Genomic DNA, 23248 nt, shown 5'->3' on the forward strand with positions numbered 1-23248 from the left:
CTTGTGTTCCTTGTGATTTTCAATAACAAAATAGGAATGATTTTTATCTGTGTCTTTCATCTTAATTTCTTTGTTTTCTTAGCGGAAGAGATCTGTAGAATGATAATCGATTCAATGACCATAAAAATATCGCTTACAACCAGAAAACATAACATCTACGCTGGAAGTTATATGACATGTCCTGGAAGTACAAAGTATACGCGATTCATGCCTCTGCCCTCATCTTTTCCTTCTATAACTCAAGGACAGTACACAGGAAGTAAGGCTATAGACTCTCCTCTTTACATACAAGGTTATTACAATTTTTACTTAGTGGTCATCAAGTGAGATAAGTTTGTGTGGATAATGTTTCTTTAGTGATACGTATTTAAAGGTAGGCGCTTTGAATCTGATAATGTACGACGTCATTCATGTAGCGCCTGCCATTGGATTTTGTTGAACATTTCTGTCACACTTTCACGTTAAACAAACTCACGCGAAAAGTAAAGCTCTTCTCTAATTTCTTCAAATTGCAGACCGACAAACATTGCTCAGTTAAACTATGAATGATATCGGTAAGTGAGTTTTTTTAAAAGACTCTTACGTATTAATTGAAGAGGAGGAGACTAGTGTTTAACGTCCCGTCGACAACGAGGTCATTAGAGACGGAGCACAAGCTCGGCTGAGGGAAGGATGGGGAAGGAAATCGGCCGTGCCCTTTCAAAGGAACCATCCCGGCATTTACCTGAAGCGATTTAGGGAAATCACGGAAAACCTAAATCAGGATGGCCGGAGACGGGATTGAACCGTCGTCCTCCCGAATGCGAGTCCAGTGTGCTAACCACTGCGCCACCTCGCTCGGTGTATTAATTGAAGGTACAGAGAATTTTCTGAGAGATAATTACGATGATTTCAGAACTATCAATGCCACATCCATGCCACATCCTTGCAGGTTCGCAGGAGAGCTTCTGTAAAGTTTGGAAGGTAGGAGACGAGGTACTGGCAAAAGTAAAGCTGTGAGTACCGGGCGTGAGTCATGCTTCGGTAGCTCAGTTGGTAGAGCACTTGCCCGCGAAAGGCAAAGGTCCCGAGTTCGAGTCCCGATCGGGCACACAGTTTTAATCTGCCAGGAAGTTTCATATCAGCGCACACTCCGCTGCAGAGTGAAAATCTCATTCTGGTAAGTTCTGATTGGTCCCGAAATGGACACCACGGTGAAAACCGAATGAAGATTTGCAAAGATGTGTTGGGTAGTGTCTCTAGTATGATCGTCGATCGCATCAAGACGCTCTTTTCAGTTGTGAGCGCACTGTGAGCGAGTAAATGTGTCTAGAACAACGATGTCTCCCGCCAAGTAGGAGGGCCCGCTGAGAGGCTTCGCCTTAATGAATGCAGCCCACCTGACACAACTGCCACACACTTCCTTCTTTCTGGCAATTCTCAGCCGCAATCTGCAGGGGCAGTGAAGACGCTCCTGCAGCATTTTCGATGGGAAGTGTTCGATCACCCACAACACAGCCCCAATTGGCTCGTCGTGAGTGTCGTCTCTGTTCACATGAAACACTGGATACGAAGTCAACACTTGGGCGCAGACTGCGCACTATAGAACAGTGTAGAGAATTGTCGGAAAGCAGAGGCGGCTGCCTTCTATGACGATGGTGTTGGAAATTTGGTATAGCGCTCCGACAAATGTCGAAGTCGGATCGGTGACTATGTAGAGAAGTATCTGGAAAGTGTAGCTAACTTTGCAAATAAAATGTTTCTGATTTTTCACTGTGGTTTCCATTTAGCGAGCGATCGGAACCTACTTTATGGACAACCCTCGTATTTCGTATAATTCTTTTTCGTTCAGATGAACGTGTCACATGACGTAATGCAACTTTATATTCGAACTTTAAAATCATTTTCGTAACTGCAGCAAAGACATATTATATTATGCTCGTGTACTGTACACTGCGTCTATAGGCAGTAATGTTTTTGTATTTATTATCCATGTAAACATGGAACATGGAATTGTGAGTGTTGGACATAGTATGTGGTATCCGAAAACAAAACAAACAATGCTGGTTACTTATTAGTGATCTGTATATATCATACATAGTGCGTGCAACACCGTGAAAGGTCAGCAGAAATATTCGACAAATGCGTCGCTCTGGAACGTACACTACGTTAAGTTTTCATGTAATTGTATGTTAATGCACTTGAAGACCGTTTCATGGATGATTCGTCAAAAATAAATCTTTCCCATACATTTAAGGAATTTTAAACAAAACAAAATTTATTAATATCTCCATGTTAGGATGATTACGGTTCCACAACTGCTTTTCAGTTAGTGGAAAGGAGCTTCAGTTACTTAGAACTTAATTAAGTCCATTGACCGGTTTTTGACTTTATTTTAGGGCATTATCAATTGTATCTCAAACTGCCAAATGTTAACACATCATATGATTTTTTATAATATGTGATGACAGACAATGCTTATATGTGTACAGTTCAAGTGCAGAAGAATGCTGTAGAGAAGCAACGTAAAATTATAAAAGCAGTAGAAGTCAAGTGGATTTAAAAAAAAAGTTTTGCGCCAAGTGACGTCATCAGATAAATGAGCGTGCTGTAATAATAAAAACTATACACTCGAAACCCTTGAAACTCTTATTACATGGTTTAGCTTAAAAAGAGTTATCTGACGTGTTTCAGAATTGTAATGCATGTTAAAGAACAATTTGTTTCATTTCCTCACAATAGCCACGTTTCACACGAAGTAAATAACATTTTTGAAAAACAAAATTTAGAAGTTGCATGTAAATCTCAACCGTCACTTTTACGCCTTTTAATACACATATCAACGCAACTTATGACGTATACCAAAATGAAAGCATGTACAAATTTCAATGCTCTGACTGTAAGACGAGCTACATCGAGTAAACTGGAAGAAATTTCAAAACGTGATATAAGGAACACACAGAACTAAACATAAATAACACAGGAAGTAAATCCCACATTCGTAGCTCACCTTATGCAAGATAGTGACAGGGTAACAGCGTCAAAAACAATTTTGTGATCCTTCGTACAATGGAGACGGTCTTCCTTATAAAGAGAGAGAAATTTACATTCACCTGAAAAAAGTCAAGGAGAAGATGCTTACCGAGAAATGTACATTAAGGAGCATCAATTTCTTGGGTATCTGCCACCCAATTGTTGACAACTTCTTTTAAAGATATTCTGCAGTTTCGCAGTTGTACATAGTTCTGTGTAAACATAATTTTGTAAGCAACTGACGATGCGTCCAAATTATTCTAGAGCCCTCAATAGTTCCCGATGGTTCAAATTTTTACACTTTAGAAGTCGTACCTTTAAGCTTGGCTTGGACGCCATTTTCATAGCAACTGTTTTTACACTTTTATTAATGCCAAATAATTACTTTCAGCATTTCACTTGAAAAAAAAACCATGCATTGTAATGCTGAAACACGTCAGAATATCTCTCTTTTAAGTTAAAGCATGTCAACAGTTTTAATGCATCTGATTTGACAACTTTTATGATTGCGACACGCCCATTTTTCTCATGACTTCATTGGGCGCAAAACTTTTTAAAATTGGCTTCACTTCTAATGTTTTTATCATTTGACGTTGCTTCTCTACAGTATAACATAAGTAATATATTCTTTTTGCGCTTGTGCTTTACATGCATAAACATTGTCTCTCATCTCCTATTACAAAAAAATATCTATGTAGCCGTCATATTATGTGTTAACATTAGGTAGTTTCACAGACATTTGATAATGGCCCAATATAGAAGCCGAAACCGGCCGTGTGGACTTAAAAAATTTTCTTATGTTTCATCACCAAACAATTTACAAGCACAGGCTAGGCACCAGCGTGAGAGCTTGCAAGAGCCCTCTGACGACGGATTCTTAAAAATTCCAAATTGGTAATGGTTAAATACGAATAAAATTTTATAGCATAATTTCAATGCTATGTTTAAATGATAACCCTTAAAAATCTCTCAAGGGCGACAAGAGATCCATAAAAAACCGGCAAATCCTGTAACAGGAGACATTATAATGCCACATCGTGCAAATGTTTCAGCAAACTAATTTTTGTGCTTTTGAATCTAGGCAAATTAACTGCTTATGCTAAGTTTTTATTAAAGTTAGTTATTAAGAATTCTTTCCTTCTGAAGACGGTATTTCACTGACTTCGGTCTTAAACAGAGGTCTGAAATGTATGCTAAATTATTCTTCATTTACAGGGCTATCTTCGGTATAATTGGTTATGCGATGTTAATTTCGATTTGTGATTTAATTTCTTAATTAAGATAGTCGTCAGGGTTTAAAAATGAAGTCTTCATCCTGGTGCATCTATACGCCTTGTCCAGAGAGTCCACTTCCTTCCTTTTGAAAGACAGCTGAGCGATTTTCCAGGAGAATACGATAGTCATGCTGGCCACAGGAACTAACGTTTTCGTATTCTCGAATTATTCTTATACCCCGAAGAGGTATAAACAACCAGGACAATGTCCTAACTCCTATTCTGCTGTGGCACAGTGCTACAGTCATGTCACAACAGACTTTAGACCTTGGCTAATAGAAATTTTGTTGCCTAAGGACATCGCCAACGACGCCAGTGAATTGAGGAGATTTCGATGTGGTGGAGCTACCTGCACATAAGTCTCACCTCATTCTCTCGTAATATCACACGTCCTTAAAAGTTCAAAAATAGTCGGTTAAATTGAGGTGAAGTCGTGAATCATATGATACGTGTATGAATTATCAATCCTCTGGAAATTTTTTTTGCACAGAATTCATTTAGGCTGCAGCGAGCTTATTGAAAAGTTAATGGGCTGTGCAGAAATATGAATTACAACAATATATCTTCTCTGGTGTGGTAATGAATAACGATATCTTATTGCTGTTTACTAGCGGCTTTCCATCGTATCCTAAGAATAATGGCTTCTCGTCATCGGAAGCGTTGTGGTCCCGAAACCCTTTGTGTACGCTGCAGTTTAAACCGAGCGGTCTTCGGTGCTTAGGCAAATACGCTTTGTTGTCTCTGCGTTAATGGAAGCCGCCACGGCCGACACCAACCGACGGTTTCTCCCTTACCAAGTAGGCTGAAAGGTTCCCTCATGCATTACTTCTTAGTATCTGCTGTAACCTTATCGGTATTTACTTTCGCCTTTTGCCCTTAGTGACAATTTGAACGTCACTGGTTAATGGCTTCCACCTCTCCCACTCCTGTGTACAGATTATGTGAGAGATTTGGCTCAGGTGTTTCAGAAACGTACACACGGTCAACGTAAAACTTTAGCAGATTTTCAACAGTTTCTCTATGCTACGTTAACTTCCTACTACCGTTACTATATCTTCGTAATACACGTCAAGCGTTGTTGGATACATAAATTTGCAGCATAGTGTCAGTACTAAAACCGTCTCTAGTGGGCTTTGGAGCAATACAGAGAAGCTGCAGCGTATTAGATTGCGTAGAGAGCAGGTGGCAAGCTTATTCAATTTTTGACTTGACTGATGCATTGATAAAATAATTAACGAAGGCGCCCTGCTACGAGTCAAAGAAGAAATGTCTGGTAAAGATTATAATGAAACGAAAAAACCTGAGCTGTTCCTGAAAGCCATAGTTTAAGAAATGGTAGACGAACAAAACCACAAAGGGAGTCCTGAATATGAATATGAATATAAAGTGTGTAGGAAAATATACGTACAGGAACTTTTAGAATCTTTAGAGGGGATAAAGAGAAACTTTGTCACAGGTTCATCGTGATGATTTTGACGCTAGTAATGTTCAGAAACGGCGTTCAAACTGCCTTGATCAACATTGTTTTACAGATGTTGCCAGAATATCGTCCATTTATGTTAATGCACAACTGGCATCTGTGCTAATGATCATCTAACACTTGTTTTTTTTCTAAACAAACAGGTGTTTCACGAATAAGGGTTGCAGTTTCAGCCAAACGGATAGTTCTCTCTTTTGGAGTGTCTGTCGCCTCTCATACACTAAGCGCTTCATCTTCCCTGACAAAAAGAAATCCATAGGAGGTGAACAACATCTCTAAAACAGTATTCATCAAACGGCAGTTTGAACTCCGTCTCTGAATATCACTAGCTTCAAAACCTTCACTCAACTACATCTTTGAACGTCACTAGCATCAACCTCCAATGGACCCTGGGAAAATGGTGCACGTCTAACATTTTAGTCACGGTAAGAAGTAGTTCTTTTTATCTCCTATAAGGACTCCAAAATTTTGTAAGCTTAGTTTTTTTATACCTTTTCATATAGGGCAGATCGTGATGTAGGATGCGGTCTTACAGTCGTATCCAGTCACGAGGCTCGGATGTATTGTTTTTGAGAGCCAATATAGAAAGGAACATGTCGAACGCTTAATCGAATTGATCATAAATTACTGTTAGTTAACAGATGTGGAGAGAACGCACAGCAGCTCAAAGACAGGATGGTCGATTGCTGCATTCACGTCTAGAACACATACAACTGAGGCACTATCAGTTTAATATGAGCGATTATCCCCCAAGTTGAGATATACAATGTTTTAAGGGCCTATTTATATGCTGTTGTTTTCTTGTAAGTCTGCACACTTTTGTGTGCCTTGTAGTTGTTATAAATCTTCTGGGTGATTAGGCGCGTTATATTCTTCTTCAGACTACTTCTCCAAAGGTCAAGTTTCGAACTCTCTGCTCGGTTGATACTCAGGGTTCCTCTGGTGTCCACAGCGTTCAGCCACTCCTGAGGAAGATGGCAGCAGGAGGACTAAACGTAGAGTTGTGGAGACGCTCCAATAACCTTCATTACAACGGACACGGAAGCCTGACGACTTACACCAAAAGAACAACGAGTAAATAGGCCTCTCAAACATCGTATGTAACAAATAATTCAGCGATACCTGATCCCTGGGGATATTCGAGGGTGATTACTTTCTGGTTTGACGACCACACAGGCATCCTGTTGTATCGCAGCTTGCACGCTAAATCACCCCACGTTTTATTATTTGTCATCAGTCATCTGACTAGTTTGGTACGTCCCATTATGTCGTATTCATCTCATAGCAACCCTTCCACCCTAGGTCCTCAATTATTTATTATATGCCGGCCGGAGTGGCCGTGCGGTACTGGGCGCTACAGTCTGGAGCCGAGCGACCGCTACGGTCGCAGGTTCGAATCCTGCCTCGGGCATGGATGTGTGTGATGTCCTTAGGTTAGTTAGGTTTAATTAGTTCTAAGTTCTAGGCGACTGATGACCTCAGAAGTTAAGTCGCATATTGCTCAGAGCCATTTGAACCATTTATTATAGGTGTTCCTCCTCACTTTTTCCCCATCCACAACTCCTTGTAGCATCATGGAAGTTATTCACTGATGTCTTAACACAAGTCCTATTATCCTGTCCCGCCTTCATGTTTCCCACATATTTCTATACCCGCCGATTCTGCTAAGAACCTCACTTATCTTCCCAGTCCACCTAATTTTCAGCGTCTTTTTGTAGCATCACGCCTCAAAATCTTCATTTCTCTTCTTCTCAGTTTCCCTCACAGTCTACGTTTCACCTCCATACAATACTATGCTCAGGACGTACCTTCTCGTAAATTTTTTCTTTGATTTAAGGTCAGTGTTCGATAGTAATACGCATCTTTGTTACCCGTGTTAATCTGATATTTGCACCCCCCCACCCTTTCTTCTTCCGTCGTGAATTATTATGCTTTCCGTATTTATCCCACAGAAAATGTGTGGGACAATTTTAAACGGCGGATGACATGTAGCAGCCAGGTTCTCCGCATTTTGATAGCGCTACGGGATTTGATCATCGATGAGTGGCTTGAGGTGGATGTGGCATATCCAAAAAAAAAAAAAAAAAAAAAAAACCACTGTGGATTCTCTCGTTTGCCGAATTGAGACCGTTATCAAAGCTAGAGATTGTGCTGCTCGCTATTAGTGTGATGTCTCCTATACGAGCTATACGAGGCAAGTTCCGGTTTGCCCATGTGGGGGAGGGGGAAGGGGATAGACAGCTCTGGCCAGTTCCGCACTGAGGGACAGCTCATGTGCTACGGTGCCGTATGAGTGTCGGTGCGTCAGACCGGGCGGGTTATTTCTGCCCGTGTGTGTCAAGATCGAGTACACAATCGCCGGTAAACTGGTGGCCCGTTTTAGAGGTGAGTCCGGCGTAAGCTGTCGCCGTCGCGTCAGCTGCCGCCCACGCCGGCCTCAGCTACAGGGCGCCTCGGAGACGCGTACATACATACACACACACACTGGGCGTGTCTGGGGCGCGTACACGCACCGTCCCGGATCTGCGGGGGCCTGCGGGCTGCGTGCGGCGAGTGCGTGGGCGGTGCGCCAGGCGAGGGAGCATCAAACGCTGCCGGCGCCGTGGCCAGATCAACTCCGGTGATGCAATCGCGTCTACAAATAGGCCGCTACGTGGGACACGGGCGCTCTGTCTGTCTGACTGACAGGCCGCGACAGGCTTTCGCCGCTTGTTTCAGACAGGCTCCGATTTCTTGATGGAGTAAGGCGAATGAGATTTCATGGACTGCTGTGCCATGGTTACTGTCGGCTAAAATCAGTGATATATCTTTCTGCGTGAACGATTCATACTTCCTTCTTCGCAGTTCCATTTCTGCGTTATTTAGACGTAATTCACGAATATACACTACTGGCCATTAAAACTGCTACACCAAGAAGAAATGCAGATGATAAACGGATATTCATGGGACAAATATATTATACTAGAACTGACATGAGATTACATTTTCACGCAATTTGGGTGCATACAGAACAACCACCTCTGGCCGTAATAACGGCCTTGATACACCTGGGCATTGATTCAAACAGAGCTTGGATGGCATGTACAGGTACAGCTGCCCATGCAGCTTCAACACGATACCACAGTTCATGAAGAGTAGTGACTGGCGTATTGTGACGAGCCAGTTGCTCGGCCATCATTGTCTAGACGTTTTCAATTGGTGACAGATCTGGAGAATGTGCTGGCCAGGGCAGCAGTCGAACATTTTCTGTATCCAGAAAGGCCCGTACAGGACCTGCAACATGCGGTCGTGCATTATCCTGCTGAAATGTAGGGTTTCTCAGGGATCGAATGAATGGTAGACCCACGCGTCGGAACACATCTGAAATGTAACGTCCACTGTTCAAAGTGCCGTCAATGTGAACAAGAGGTGACCGAGACGTGTAACCAATGGCACCCCATACCATCACACCGGATGACGAATACACGCTTCCAATGTGCGTTCAGCTCGATGTCGCCAAACACGGATGCGACCATCATGATGCTGTAAACAGAACCTGGATTCATCCCAAAAATGACGTTTTGCCATTCGTGCACCCAGGTTCGTCGTTGAGTACACCATCGCAGGCGCTCCTGTCTGTGATGCAGCGTCAGGGATAACCGCAGCCATGGTCTCCGAGCTGATAGTCCATGCTGCTGCAAACGTCGTCGAACTGTTCGTGCAGATGGTTGTTGTCTTGCAAACGTCACAATCTGTTGAGTCAGGGATCGAGACGTGGCTGCACGATCCGTTACAGCCATGCGGATAAGATGCCTTTCATATCGACTGCTAGTGATACGAGGCCGTTGGGATCCAGCACGGCGTTCCGTATTACCCTCCTGAACACAACGATTCCATATTCTGCTAACAGTCATTGGATCTCGACCAACGCGAGCAGCAATGTCGCGATACGATAAACCGCAATCGCGATAGGCTACAATCCGACCTTTATCAAAGTCGGAAACGTGATGGTACGCATTTTTCCTCCTTACACGAGGCATCACAACTACGTTTCACCAGGAAACGCCGGTTAACTGCTGTTTGTGTATGAGAAATCTGTTGGAAACATTCCTCAAATCAGCAGTCAGCACATTGTAGGTGTCGCAACCGGCGCCAACCATGTGTGAATGCTCTGAAAAGCTAATCATTTGCATATCACAGCATTTTCTCCCTGTCTGTTAAACTTTGCGCGTCTGTAGCACGTCATCTACGTGGGGTAGCAATTTTAATGGCCAGTAGTGTAACTTTGTGTTCTGCCTTACGGCAGGTCTTGTCAAGGGGGAAGGCTCGTCGTAGAGGTCCACCGCTTGAGCGTCTAGGGAAGTGATGCCAGTGGTCGTCTTCCGTTGCCTTCCAATGGTGATGATGAAATGATAATGTGGACAACACAGCACCCAGTCCCTGAACTGAGAAAATCTCCGACCCAGCCGGGAATCGAACCAGGGACTCTTGCCGTGACAGACGGCCGCGCTGACCACTCAGCTATCGGGGCGGACTTAACGAATATATATCCTAAGAAAAATAAAAGCGACGCACTGCGAAGGAATTATCCGAATGGGGCGGAAATCGGTAGATGAGATGTACATGTGCAGACAATCAAATTATTATAATTTCAGAAAAATTGGATGACATATTCAGAAGAAAGAGCGTCACAAATTGAGCAAGTCAATAACGCGTTGGTCCATCTCTAGCTCTTATGAAAGCAGTTACTCGGCTTGGCATGTACTGATTTGCTGGCTATTCTCATGAGGAATATCGTGTCAATTTCTATCCAACTGGCGCGTTAGATCGTCAAAGTCCCGAGCTCGTTGGACGGCCCTGCCTTAATGCTCCAAACGTTCACAGTTGGGGAGACATCCGGCGACCTTGCTGACCAAGGTAACGTTTGGCAAGCTTGAAGACAAGCAGTAGAAAAGCTCGTCTTCTGCGAGCGGGCATTACCTTGTTAAAATGTAAACCGAGAATACCTTGCCACTAAATACAAAAAAACGGGGCGTAGAATAGGTCGACGTACCATTGTGCTGTAAGGCGCCGCGGATGAAAACCAAAGTAGTCCCGCTATGAAGTGAAACGGCAGTCCAGACCATCACTACTCGTTGTCGGCCCATACGGCGTGCGACAGTCAGTTTCCTATTCCACTGCTTCACCGGGCCTTCTCCAGACACGTCTTCGCAGTTCTTCAGTTCAAAGTGGGACTCATAACTGAAGACAATTCTTCTCCTGTAAATGAGATTCCATGTCGAAGATATGCCTAGAGACGCCCTGGATATCAGTGCGTTACCAACCCGACTGTCGACTGCCATATGACCCGACTCGACTGCCAGGCGCGATGGTCTGGGTTGCCATTTCTTTCGCAGCGGGACCCCTTTGGTTTTCATCCGCGGCACGCTTACAGCACGGCGGCACGCCAACGATATTCTACGGACCGTTATTGTTTTCCTTCATAGCAATCCATCCTGGGCAGTCATTTCAACAAGATAATGCCGGCCCGCACACGGTGAGACTTTCTACTACTTGTTTTAGTGTTTCCCAAACTGTTCCTGGGCCAGCACGATCGCCGGATATCTCTCCATTTGAGAACTTTTGCATTATGGGCAGGGCTCTCCATTCAGCTCTGTATTTTGGCGACATAAAGCGTCAGTTGGACAGAATTTGGCACGATATTCCTTAGGAAGACATCCTACAACTCTATTAATCATTGACAATCCGAATAACTGCCTGCATAATGGCAAGAGGTGGACCAACGCGTTACTGACTTGTTCAATTCGTTGAGCTCTTTCTCTTGAATAAATAATTCAATCTGTCTGAAATTTGAATCATTTGTTTGTCTGCACATGTACATAACATCTACCGATTTCCGTCCCATTTGAATAACTGCTTTGTGGGGTATTTTTTTTTGTCTGATAGTGTATTTCGCCTAGACTGAGATGGGTATCCTCAGTGAAGAACAAATGATAAATATGCGTAACATCTAGATCTGGACATGGGATGAGTTTGGACAGAATGATTAAAAGAGTATGAGGAACAAGGGGAGAACAAGAGGAAGGAAAAGAGCCAAGTGCGTTGTTGAACTCAGGAAGTACTGTTCTGGATTGGGGATCAAGGTCGAATAGAAAAAAAAAATTGGAGAAGCAAGTAGACTTCGACCAATAAGGAAGAGATCAACGACAGAGAAGAATACAGGAAAAAGATAAGAAGTAGCATACGGAGCAGACAATAGAAGAGGATGCTGAAAGTCACGGAAAAAGAGCGGGAAAACAGAAGAGAATGGATCAAGATGTTCTGGGAGGAGGAGAAGACAGTGCAATCCATGAAGGGGCTATCCATAGTCGTACAGAGGGCGTAACAGAAGAAAAGGAAAAAGAAGAAGAAGAAGCGATGACGCGCTCGTGGAAAGACTGCAGACGGTGTTCGACAGTCCCGAAGTGGAAGACGGAAGAAATTAACCCACTCCTGTGGGACTAAAAGATAATTCCGTTAGGTGTCGCCGGGCCCTACCTGCTGTGTCTCGTCTGCTCACAGTTTCCTGAAAACAGCTCGATCCGATTGTCGTCCGCTATTAAGATTGTCATTCAACTTCTACCACCGATGGATCCAACAGCAATGGAATTTTTAGGTTGTTAAGAGGTTTTAAGAGCTTCAGAGGGAGCATTAGCGGGTTGGGGTTGTTTTGGGGGAAGAAAATGGTTCAAATGGCTCTGAGCACTATGGGACTCAACATCTGAGGTCATTAGTCCCCTAGAACTTAGAAATAGTTAAACGTAACTAACCTGAGGACATCACAAACATCCATGCCCGAGGCAGGATTCGAACCTGTGACTGTAGCGTTCGCGCGCTTCCAGGCTGAAGAGCCTAGAACCGCTCGGTCACAGCGGCCGGCCTTTGGGGGAAGAGACCAAACAGCGAGGTCATCGGTCTCATCGGATTAGGAAAGGACGGGATAGGAAGACAGCCGTGCCCTTTAGAAGGAACCATCCCGGCATTTGCCTGGAGTGATTTAGGGAAATCACGGAAAACCTAAATCAGGATGGCCGGACGCGGTATTGAACCGCCGTCCTCCCGAATGCGAGTCCACTGAGCTAACCACTGTGCCACCTCGCTCGGTCTTATAGGATGTGCAGCGCTGCTTCGCAATAGTGGGGTGCTGTTTTCCAGTAGATTGTCTCTTCCAGCATATCGCGCCACCACTTGTCCAGTCAGAAGGGTCAGACGACTTCATTGTGAACGGCACGAATAACGTACAAAAGCCCATATCCTCTATGGTGCATCTAACACAATGCCACACAGTGATTGCGCCTGATGCACAAGGAAGGAATTTATCGACATTCAACTAGTGGATTGGATTGGGTTGTTTGGGGGAAGAAACCAAACAGCGAGGTCATCGGTCTCATCGGATTAGGGAAGGACGGGGAAGGAAGTCGGCCGTGCCCTTTCAAAGGAACCATCCCGGCCATTCAACTAGTCTCTGTAGCCTTTGCCTAGAATCGTTTTGCGGCCTTACTCTGACCTAGCCAAAGATTCCGAGATAACTACTAGTTCCCCGTCTTTGTGTGATTATGCTGGACGTCATGTGTGTACAATGGACCATTTTTCTTTCATGGTAGGCATGTTGAACCGGTACATATCGGATGAGCATACCGTACTCACTGGACCAGACCTGACTAAATACTCCCTTGCTTACAATAGACTAGGGGCAGGGCTTAATGCGTTTCTGTGTTTTTCATGGCAGAAGCTTGGAGTATTTTTCAAAACATAATAAATCTGATGATTGGTCTGAAAACAGCAGTACATGCCCCTTTTGGAAGTGGTCTGTCCTTCTCTTCCTCCGGCACTTCAACTGCCTCATGTAGCTGCTACTTGAATGAGTGAGCCTACAATTTAATGTGAACTCCCATGCATGATGCAACTTGTACATTTTTTCACATTAATAATAGCTGCGGGTGAAATAAAAGTGACAGACCATCCTGAGATTCAAACCCTGCTTTTGGATTTGTAACCTTACGCACTTAGTTAATGACCGACTTTTCATCATTAAAAAATTTGAAAATCAGTCACAAATATGCTTTATGACGGAAGTAATTTGTGTAAAATTTATTCTTCCGATTTCAGTATTCAGCTGTACTCACTTACTATTTAGATCAGAGGCGGATATGCTAAAGAACTGCTGTATTTTTACCATCAGAGATGTGAGCAGATAAGCCACGGATGTGGCAAGCGAGAAATGTATTCTCAGCAGTGACGCACGCTGTGCCATTGCAGTTTGCTTGGCATGAATGTCTCCGGTTGCAGCCGTAAAACCAATTTACTGGTCCGATGATGCACCGGCGAGTAAGCTCCACAGGAGCTTTCGAAACGCGATGGGACACACTTTTCACGGGCGTGTGCGTTTCTACGCAAGCTAAGTGAAAATTCATCTCCCTGTTGTTTAAGTGGCATTGATACTGGTATCTTTTTCATTCGGTGGCGATTCGATGTGACTTAAGCTAAGTGTCAACTTCATCTGAGCAATAGAGTCGTTACATAGCATTTCGAAGTATTCAGCTTGTGTGTGTGTGTGTGTGTGTGTGTGTGTGTGTGTGTGTGTGTGTGTGTGCGTGTATAGTTCATATAGCTAAACATGAACACGGTGTCAAAAATGTTCAAATGTGTGTGAAATCCTATGGGCCTTAACTGCTAAGGTCATCAGTCCCTAAGCTTATACACTACTTAACCTAAATTATCCTAAGGACAAACGCACACACACCCATGCCCGAGTGAGGACTCGAACCTCCGCAGGGACCAGCCGCACGGTCCATGACTGTAGCGCCCCGGACCGCTCGGCTAATCCCGCGCGGCGAACACGGTGTCATAATATTGTTTATGATGTACAGTTTACCACCAACGTAAATTTATCGAAAGTTGGTAAAAATTTTAAAGATGTCTACATCCTCATTGCGAATGTTTAAGGACTATGTGGCTAAAATTAAATCATCCCCGTAATTCTCTAGAATATGAGTCATTTGAAGAACGTCCAAACATGGAAGCACAAATGAATACATCTTTGAAGCGGAAAATCGTTGTACTGAACGATCGGCTATTGAAGATACACGAAATTGCTGACGGTATTGATACGGCAGAAGCTAGAGTACGGTATCTTTTACACGAAGAAAGAGCCATGACAAAACTTTTTGCGAGACGAGTATCACATTTCTTGGACTCTAACCAAGAGGAACGGAGAGTAGCTCTCAGCACTGTTTCACTTATTTTCAGAAGGAACACACATGGTTATGTTCGTAGATCTGTTATTACAGAAGAGAGGACCACCACTTCACACTGGAAAAGTAAACAGCAGTGTGGGGAAGCGTATGCATCTGGAAATAGGGAACCAATTTATTGTCAGTAGAACTGCTCTCGCTGAAGTGAAATAAAGAGATGATGCAGATAAAATCAACGGAAATGTTATGATAGGAAATGATATCAGCGAAAACCACTCAGAAAGCTGAATCCGAAATGAAATGACAAAAAACGGAAGTAATGATGCATAGCGAAATGCAATTAGCAATTAGCAAGCTTAGAACGATGTAGTAGGGAACTGGAAACAAATTATCGCTTGGTAGACGAAGGAAAAAAAAATTAAAAAATTAAAACAAAACTATATTCCTCTGGAGAACGCATTTGTTCATAAAACTGTTTTAGGGAAATACGAAATGTTGTAAGTTTTATCAGTTCCCACGTTTAAAGAGTTTTTGGTTTGCATACGTTTTGAGTCCAACGAAAAGCTAAAGACAACCGTAAATGGGTATTTAGCCAATTAGCAGGACTAAGCTTGAGGAGTGAAATAAAATCAATGAGCGACTGCATCTGTAAAAAAAGTTCATTTTTACTTCAAAAAGTAGAATTTCTGTGTAAAGGCGATAAACATTTTCCTAACTACTGCAATTATTGAAACGCCAACGAGGTGCGGTTCTTGTGGTGTTGGCATAGTTTCTCATTCAGCTGCGAGCGCTGGAGTGTCAAAAGACTGCTCGCAGGTAGGCGGGAGACGGCTGCTCGGAATGCAGCACGCGACTTCGTCTTAGTAGGTGGTAATGCATGTTACTCGAAAATTTATGCTGCTGGCGTCTTGTGCAGGCGTACCCAGAGCCTGCTATCCATCTACATGGAGGCCAGGAAACATGGCGGTGCTAAAGAACACACCAAATCCAACGAGAATAATGCTACATCCTTCGCGCTGCGTCTCACAAATAACAAACACACCACAGAAAAGCAACGATAATCTTCAGCTCCTTATCACGCCAAGAAAGATAAAAAAATGAATATCCTAGAAAACATGGAAATTCGTAGTTACTTAAAAAAGCAACCAAGTACACTGTCAACGAGCAAACCTATTTAGAAATAGAAGGTTTCTCGAAACTTTCAGTCACATTGTGCTTACAGCTAGTTAAAAACCAATCTCGTAATTCCATTCGTAGTATCCACCCAGCAAATAAGATCACCGACATCATCTCTGTACTAAATAAAATTTAAAACTTTCATATTCCAATTTTGCCACGCCTTAGCTTCTTTAACAATTCTGCTTTTATTTCTTCTTAACTTTTATTTAGATGCACGCGTAAACGCAAGTGCATAGATCTATGGAATTCTTAGTCCATCCTCAGTTTTATTATTTGGTCAGCGTTATACTTTTGCACCTATTCCCGCCTTAAATGTTTCGAGTATGCGTTCAAATTATCGAGAAGAGTTAAATTTGTGAATCAAAACGAATGGGGGTAATTCATGTGATCAAGCTGCCATTTGCATACGTACGACACCTTGTACTAGGTAACTACTTTCCCGTCAAGTTACGTGCACGCCACCTTGCTTCCGTTTCGTGGCTATAATGTAGAGTGCTTTTTATACAGATAAGCACACGATAATGGCTTACAAAGCCAGAACTACTTGTGGACAGAATAAAACGTGTAAATAAATACCGTCTACGTTAAAAATGCAGCCTTTGAGGTGTTCATTACCTTCAGTACTCCAGTGAGCTGTATGAACTTGTATTCAAGTCATAATGAATGGTACACTATCGTTCGCTTGTTGCGTGGCGTGACACGCGGCGAAGGTAACATGACCTTGGCAACCTTCCATTCAGGAGACCAATAATGTCTGTGTCTTGGAGAAACACGGGCATCTCTCTCTCTCTCTCTCTCTCTCTCTCTATCTCTCTCTCTCTCTCTCTGTGTGTGTGTGTGTGTGTGTGTGTGTGTCGCGTATTCAGATCGCATGTGTGGACATAAGTGTGGAAGAATAGTGATGAATATGGGTTGCGTAGGCAGTCCGGGGGGGGGGGGGAGGGGGGAGGGAAGAGCTCGAACGCTGGCTTCTCAGCAATCCATAGCGCATTAATGACACTTCTGGTGATTGGTTTCCAAACACTATCAGATTAAAGTCATGTGACACCGCATCAGCAAAACCACGTGTTTCTACGACGAGCAGCGAACATCAATGTGACTCGTGTCATTTTAATCACGTGTCTGTAACGCTGTCCTAGATGACAAGGGCCAGAGATCCGAAAGACTACATTGGCTGTATAATGTAGCGAATTCAGTAGACAGAACAGATGGTTACGCTGATGATTCCCTTATTGTGGCGTCGGCCGACTTCAGAGCGAAGCTAGACGAAAGAGTAGATGAAACACTCCCACAGTGCAGCAAAGTAGTGCGGACAAGTTAAAAATAACTACTGAAAATTACGTATCTGCAGCTTAAGATTAGAGGCTCTCTGTAAGCAGGAACAGAACTTAGAAAAATGTTCAAATGTGTGTGAAATCCTATGGGACTTTAACTGCTAAGGTCATCAGTCCCTAAGCTTAACACACGACTTAACCTAAATTATCCTAAGGACAAACACACACACCCATGCCCGAGGGAGGACTCGAACCTCCGAACCTCGACCAGCCGCACAGTCCATGACTGCAGCGCCTAAGATCGCTCGGCTAATCCCGCGCGGCCAGAACTTAGAAGTTGCAAATAGGTTTTAATACAGAGGAACATTATCTGCAGGTACCTACGAGTGCATCTTGATGAGAAATTTTATGACACATGTAGCCAAAGTTACACAGAAGACAGTTAAGGTTATGCACATGAGAGCACGAACCAACACTGCAGATAACAAAATAAAGCTGCACACTCCTTGTGTGTGGATCATAACGCCGTCTTCAGTGCAGTGGTCGTGTTTGGAATGAATGTAGGGGCATTTTGTTCGCGGCTAAAACGCTATGGAATCATATTGAAGCCAGCGTAACGCAGCGCACCCCAGATACTCTGTAGAGCTTTCAGAGCAACACCGGCTGAAATCCTGCATGCGCTTCTTGAAGATATAACCGAGAGATATATGATGCGTCGTACTGATAACGGCGAAAGCGTCCAAACTGGTTCTACAATCAAGGGCAAAGGAAGCCGAAAACGGTGGAAAATAAAGGAGTGGGACGAACTTCCTGCAGCGAGAAAGGCTTGTGGTACGTTCCCGGATATCAAAGAAAGCCTACACTTAAATAATTTTAACCCAAGTTAGGGCATGTTTCGTCTCATTAGTGGTCTTGGTCCTTACCTGCAATTAATTAAAACCTGTAACCCCCAACTCGATTCTTTAAGAGTCGAACTCCCATGTACAGAACAGCCGTGACTTTAAAGATTTTCACGCATCTCTATGTTAACAACGTCATATCTACTGAACTCTGTGTCGTACATTCGTTAGTGTATGTGAATATTGTCTGCAAAATATGTTGCAAGTAGAGTTAGTAGTAAAGAAGTAATGAATTAAAATTCCATAGCTGATGCTGAAGTTTTCCTCCAGGAGCAGTGAAAACGTAGTAAGCGGTAAACGGTTTTCTTTCATTAATTTGTGGGCAGTGTAACAGAGAATAAATTTCGGAAAGGTTTGAAATTATGTGTGAATTTAGATGAAAGCCGTTGAGTGCTCTATCCTTAAATAATGGATGAATATAGTCTGGGTAATTGCACGCCATCAGTTACGATGATTTAACACATATTACAGTTGCTAACTTTGATATTTAACATATTGTGTTCAACTTTTGACGTAAAATTATACCTCTTAATGAGTATAATATAACAGCATTTTAAATTCGGCCTATGAAATATTTGAAATCAAATTTGTGTTGCTCCTGTAAACTGTTACATAGACAACCTGCAACTGGGACCATGTGATTCTTTTCGCAGTATAGTTTCTTTTTTATTTTTTTATTTTCCGACGCAATCGCAGTTATCTTCTCAAATTACTGGTTTCGACCATCTCAAACGGCCATCTTCAGATCCAGCTGCTGCACTAGACAGTGACAACACATAGCCCTTTTGTAATCTGAAAAGATTAAACTATATTAGCCGTCGTGGTCGTCTTCAGGCGATATCTTACCCATATTATTTGTTCCAATAGTGTAACGGCTGTTGTGTCTAGACAAGACAGTCTAGACACAAGGCGAGAAAGCCGAAAGGGCACGCTCTTAACTCACGCAGGCTTGCTTAGGTCTGAAACAGGATACGTAATGAATGCTATAAAGAAAAGTACGTAGCTGCTGGAATACTTAACTTTAATCCATCATTTGTATACAGCATTCTTGATGATACAAGTGAGACTCTCTCTAGAAACGGTTAATGGCGCCTTGCTAGGTCGTTGCCATGGACTTAGCTGAAGGCTATTCTAACTATCTCTCGGCAAATGAGAGAAAGGCTTCGTCAGTGTAGTCGCTAGCAAAGTCGTCGTACAACTGGGGCGAGTGCTAGTAAGTCTCTCAAGACCTGCCGTGTGGTGGCGCTCGGTCTGCGATCACTGACAGTGGCGACACGCGGGTCCGGCATGTACTAATGGACCGCGGCCGATTTAAAGCTCCCACCTAGCAAGTGTGGTGTCTGGCGGTGACACCACAACGGCACTCATAAATGTGCAACTGCGGACTGAATGTTACTCCTGAGCACACAGTTTGTCCCATTATGGTAAGCATTACGAAGCAACTTCCTTCAGAGTATTTGTCTGGTTTTCGTACAGAGCCAGAACTGCGGTCCTCAGTGTACATAACTACACGCAGGGTTACGAAAATGAAGCTCCATTGCTTCGTTGCACGAACTCTTGCTAGTTATGTATGTTAATTTATTTTTAAACTATCGACCTATCCTGGCTTCACGGGAGTAAGCACTAACTACGAACGGCCAGACGACTTGTGTGCCGTAGAAGTAATAGATTACATACACAAACCTTCCTCGTGAATCAGTCTATTAGTGAAAACCACATCATAATCCCTACAGTAGTTCCTGATTCAACTGCCTCTACTGATGGGTTTTATGTAACCCACAATGCCTTCAAATATCACTTGCAAGATTTTCACATTCTCTTACTCGTTACACACAGATTGTTATTTCTACAGTAATAATGAACAGGACCATTTTGTAGGAAATTTAATGTTGTTGAATTTTATACTGGTATGGGTTTCCGCTAGAGGCTGTAGATTTAGTTATTGTATAAAAAATTACAAAAGTGACCTTCAGACGCCATTTTATCGAATAACTCGAAAACCATGGCCTCAAAATGAAAACGTATCTCACTACAAAATTTAACTACATAACATTTCCTACATAAAGATCTTGCCCATATTTTCTGTAAGACTAATACTTTACATGTAGTGATAGAGAGAATATGAAAATCTTGTGCATGGTTTTTGAAGGTGTTGCTGGTTGCATAAAATCCATCAGATTGGGCAGCTAAATCACCCTGTATGGCAAAAGATGAGGGTATCAGTACGTATTTGCTTGTCTGCACAGTGTTATAAGTACTGTGTAGAGTTTAGCATAAGAGTATTGGCAAGCCATACACAATTCTCAAGACTCGAAACAAAGATAGAGTCGAAAGGCATTGTTGGCTGATCTGGTGTGTTGTTTGTGTTGCATGACGGAAAGAAAAGGGAGAAGGAGAAATTCAGTGGCGGTACATGGCCTACTCCTCTTAAATAGAACCAAGAGGACTACTGAACTTCATGCCCACAACCGACGGACTGATTTTCATCAACAGTGCAAACTCCCCCCCCCCCCCCCGCCTTTCACATGAGACGATACAGAGAACTTCAGAATATAGGATATTAGCGCTAAGTCTGGTGATAAGGAACTTTTCGCCACCATCTTTTCTCCCCATGCCGGGAGCAAATTCACAAGAACGCAAGTGATGTCGGGACACCCAATAGCTGAGCTGTACTAACTAGATTAGACACGGTTGTGTTAATTAGGGTTAGGATGCATGACTGGCAGGACTCAAGTATAATAGAAACGAAGTCATAGTACACAGATGGAATTTATCTTATGTTATTTGGTACTTGTAAGGTACCCCTTATTTGTAGATAAGAGCGCATTTTACTTTACTTCCAGTTTTGCTTTTTCACATACGTGAAGTGACTTTATCAGTGCTGCAGTACATATGGAGTAAGGAGCGATCAGCAGGTTCCCACTTTGGCTAGCAGAGGCTGTTGGCCACATGGCGCTCTCAGAGCCAGTGGTATGGGGTGCATAAATCGCTCGTGACATCAGAAAAGAGATACGTAGGAATGGTACATATTCTGGAGCAAATCAGGTAACTGTTATTACTAAATATTTGCTAAGAAAAGGTGCCTTTTGCCAATCAGACATGAGGAGTCTATAGGTCATAAATATTAGCTTCCAGTAATAGTGCAATGCCAGGAAACGTGGATATTAATAAATATCTGACGACTTCGTTGTAACCAAATACGTACAATCTTGTACGAACTATATCGATTGTACGCTCAAGTTACGGTCTGTGCGCCACAGTCGGCACTTGTCGATAGCATGCCTTTCGATCTAATCATGAGGTAGACCATGCTTTCGTACATTTAATACAGGGTGACAGTTATTGAAATATATGAAAAAAACGTAAATTAGTTCGGCGTGTACACACTTTATTCAACATGTAAACGTCACTACAGGTATTCGGATTTAGGTTATGACACGTTCGATATACCTGCCATCATTGGCGATGATTTGGCACAGACAAATAACAAAATTCAGCATTACCCAATGAAATATCGGAGTATCGATGCTGTCGATGACCTCTGAATGGCTATTTTCAGCTCAGCAATGGTTTTGGGGTTATTGTTGCCCACCTTATCTTTAATAGTGCCCCACAAAAAGGAATCGCATGTATTCATATTCGGAGAATATGGCGGCCAATTGAGTTCCATGCCAATGGCCTCTGGGTACCCAGAACCAGAATACAGTCCCAGGACATCAAACACTCTCCTGCTTCGATGAGGTCGAGCTCCTTCTTGCATGAATCACATCTTGTCGAAATCAGGGTCACTTTGGATAATCGGGATGAAATCATCTTCCAAAACCTCCACGAACCACTCGGTAGTTTCCCTGCCATCAAGGAATATAGCTCTGATTATTCCGTGACGGGACATTGCACACCACACAGTCTCCCATTGAGGGCCAAGAGACTTCTCGATCGCGAAATGCGGATACTCAGTCCCCCAAATGCGCCAATTTTGCTTATTGACGAGCCTATGCAAATGAAAGTGGGCTTTGTCGCTAAACCAAAGCACATCAACATCAAAGTCCTGTTCGTCAGTTCTGTGGACAATAGTTTTGGCGAAAACACAATTGCTGTTCCACGCCCCTGGGGCTTAATGGCGGATGGGTTTGAGTTTTGTATGGAAATAGATGCAGGTCTGCAACAACAATTTGTCAGAGTGTCTCGGGTTGATTCGCACTTGTTGTGCAGCTCGTCTGATCGATTTCCTGGGACTGGTTCGAAACACAGCGAGTGTCTTCTCGATGTTTTCAGCGTTTTCACGCTTTTTGGACGACCGACATTGCCAACACTGTCCTCACGATCACTACCTGTTCTCTCAAACTTGGGAATCAACTTATTGATTGTTAATACACCGGGTGTCTTAAGCTTGAAATCGGTCGCAAACTTCTTTTGCGCCGCAGTTGGGCTCTTATTGGTCGTATAGTAGGCCTTCGCAAGCGCTATACGCTCAGGCACGCTCCACCGTGACATTTTTCTTGCGGCCGACAACAATGCACGTGCGCATGCGCCTACTAATTCCCATAATTCCCCGCGGCCAAACGTGTAGTTTGAACGTTATGACGCAAGTCATTCAGAAGTTATAACGATTTCATTCCATATAGTTCAATAATTGTTGCGCTGTAGTTGGCATGATTGTCACCCTGTAATTGGCTTATACTCGGTGTGAACTGGTTCATTTTACGGTGTTTCTCAAATAAACGCACCATAATACCATCCCGTGTAACAATTATTTGCACAAAAAAATACTTCTTCCCGCTTCATTATGTACAACATAGAAAGTAGTATTGCGCTTTCAGAATCCGACGGCACTGCTACGGCTGTGCAAGGGGACGTAAAACTACGAGAGCATCTCCACATAACAGGTACGAAGAATTCCTACGCGGCGGCTCACTAA

At 43.2% G+C, this 23248-nt stretch overlaps 2 protein-coding genes across 2 annotated transcripts in view; one reads left to right on the forward strand and one right to left on the reverse strand.

Moving 5' to 3' along the window:
* LOC126095771 (synapsin) overlaps positions 1–23248 on the reverse strand; it is an 859815-nt gene that overhangs the window by 359029 nt on the left and 477538 nt on the right. The window lies entirely within an intron of this gene.
* Positions 1–23248, forward strand: part of LOC126095772 (metalloproteinase inhibitor 3) — a 362787-nt gene that overhangs the window by 143161 nt on the left and 196378 nt on the right. The gene's annotated exons all lie outside the window — the stretch shown is intronic.

Source organism: Schistocerca cancellata, chromosome 8 (assembly GCF_023864275.1).
Source record: "Schistocerca cancellata isolate TAMUIC-IGC-003103 chromosome 8, iqSchCanc2.1, whole genome shotgun sequence".
Taxonomy (NCBI): Eukaryota; Metazoa; Arthropoda; class Insecta; order Orthoptera; family Acrididae; genus Schistocerca; species Schistocerca cancellata.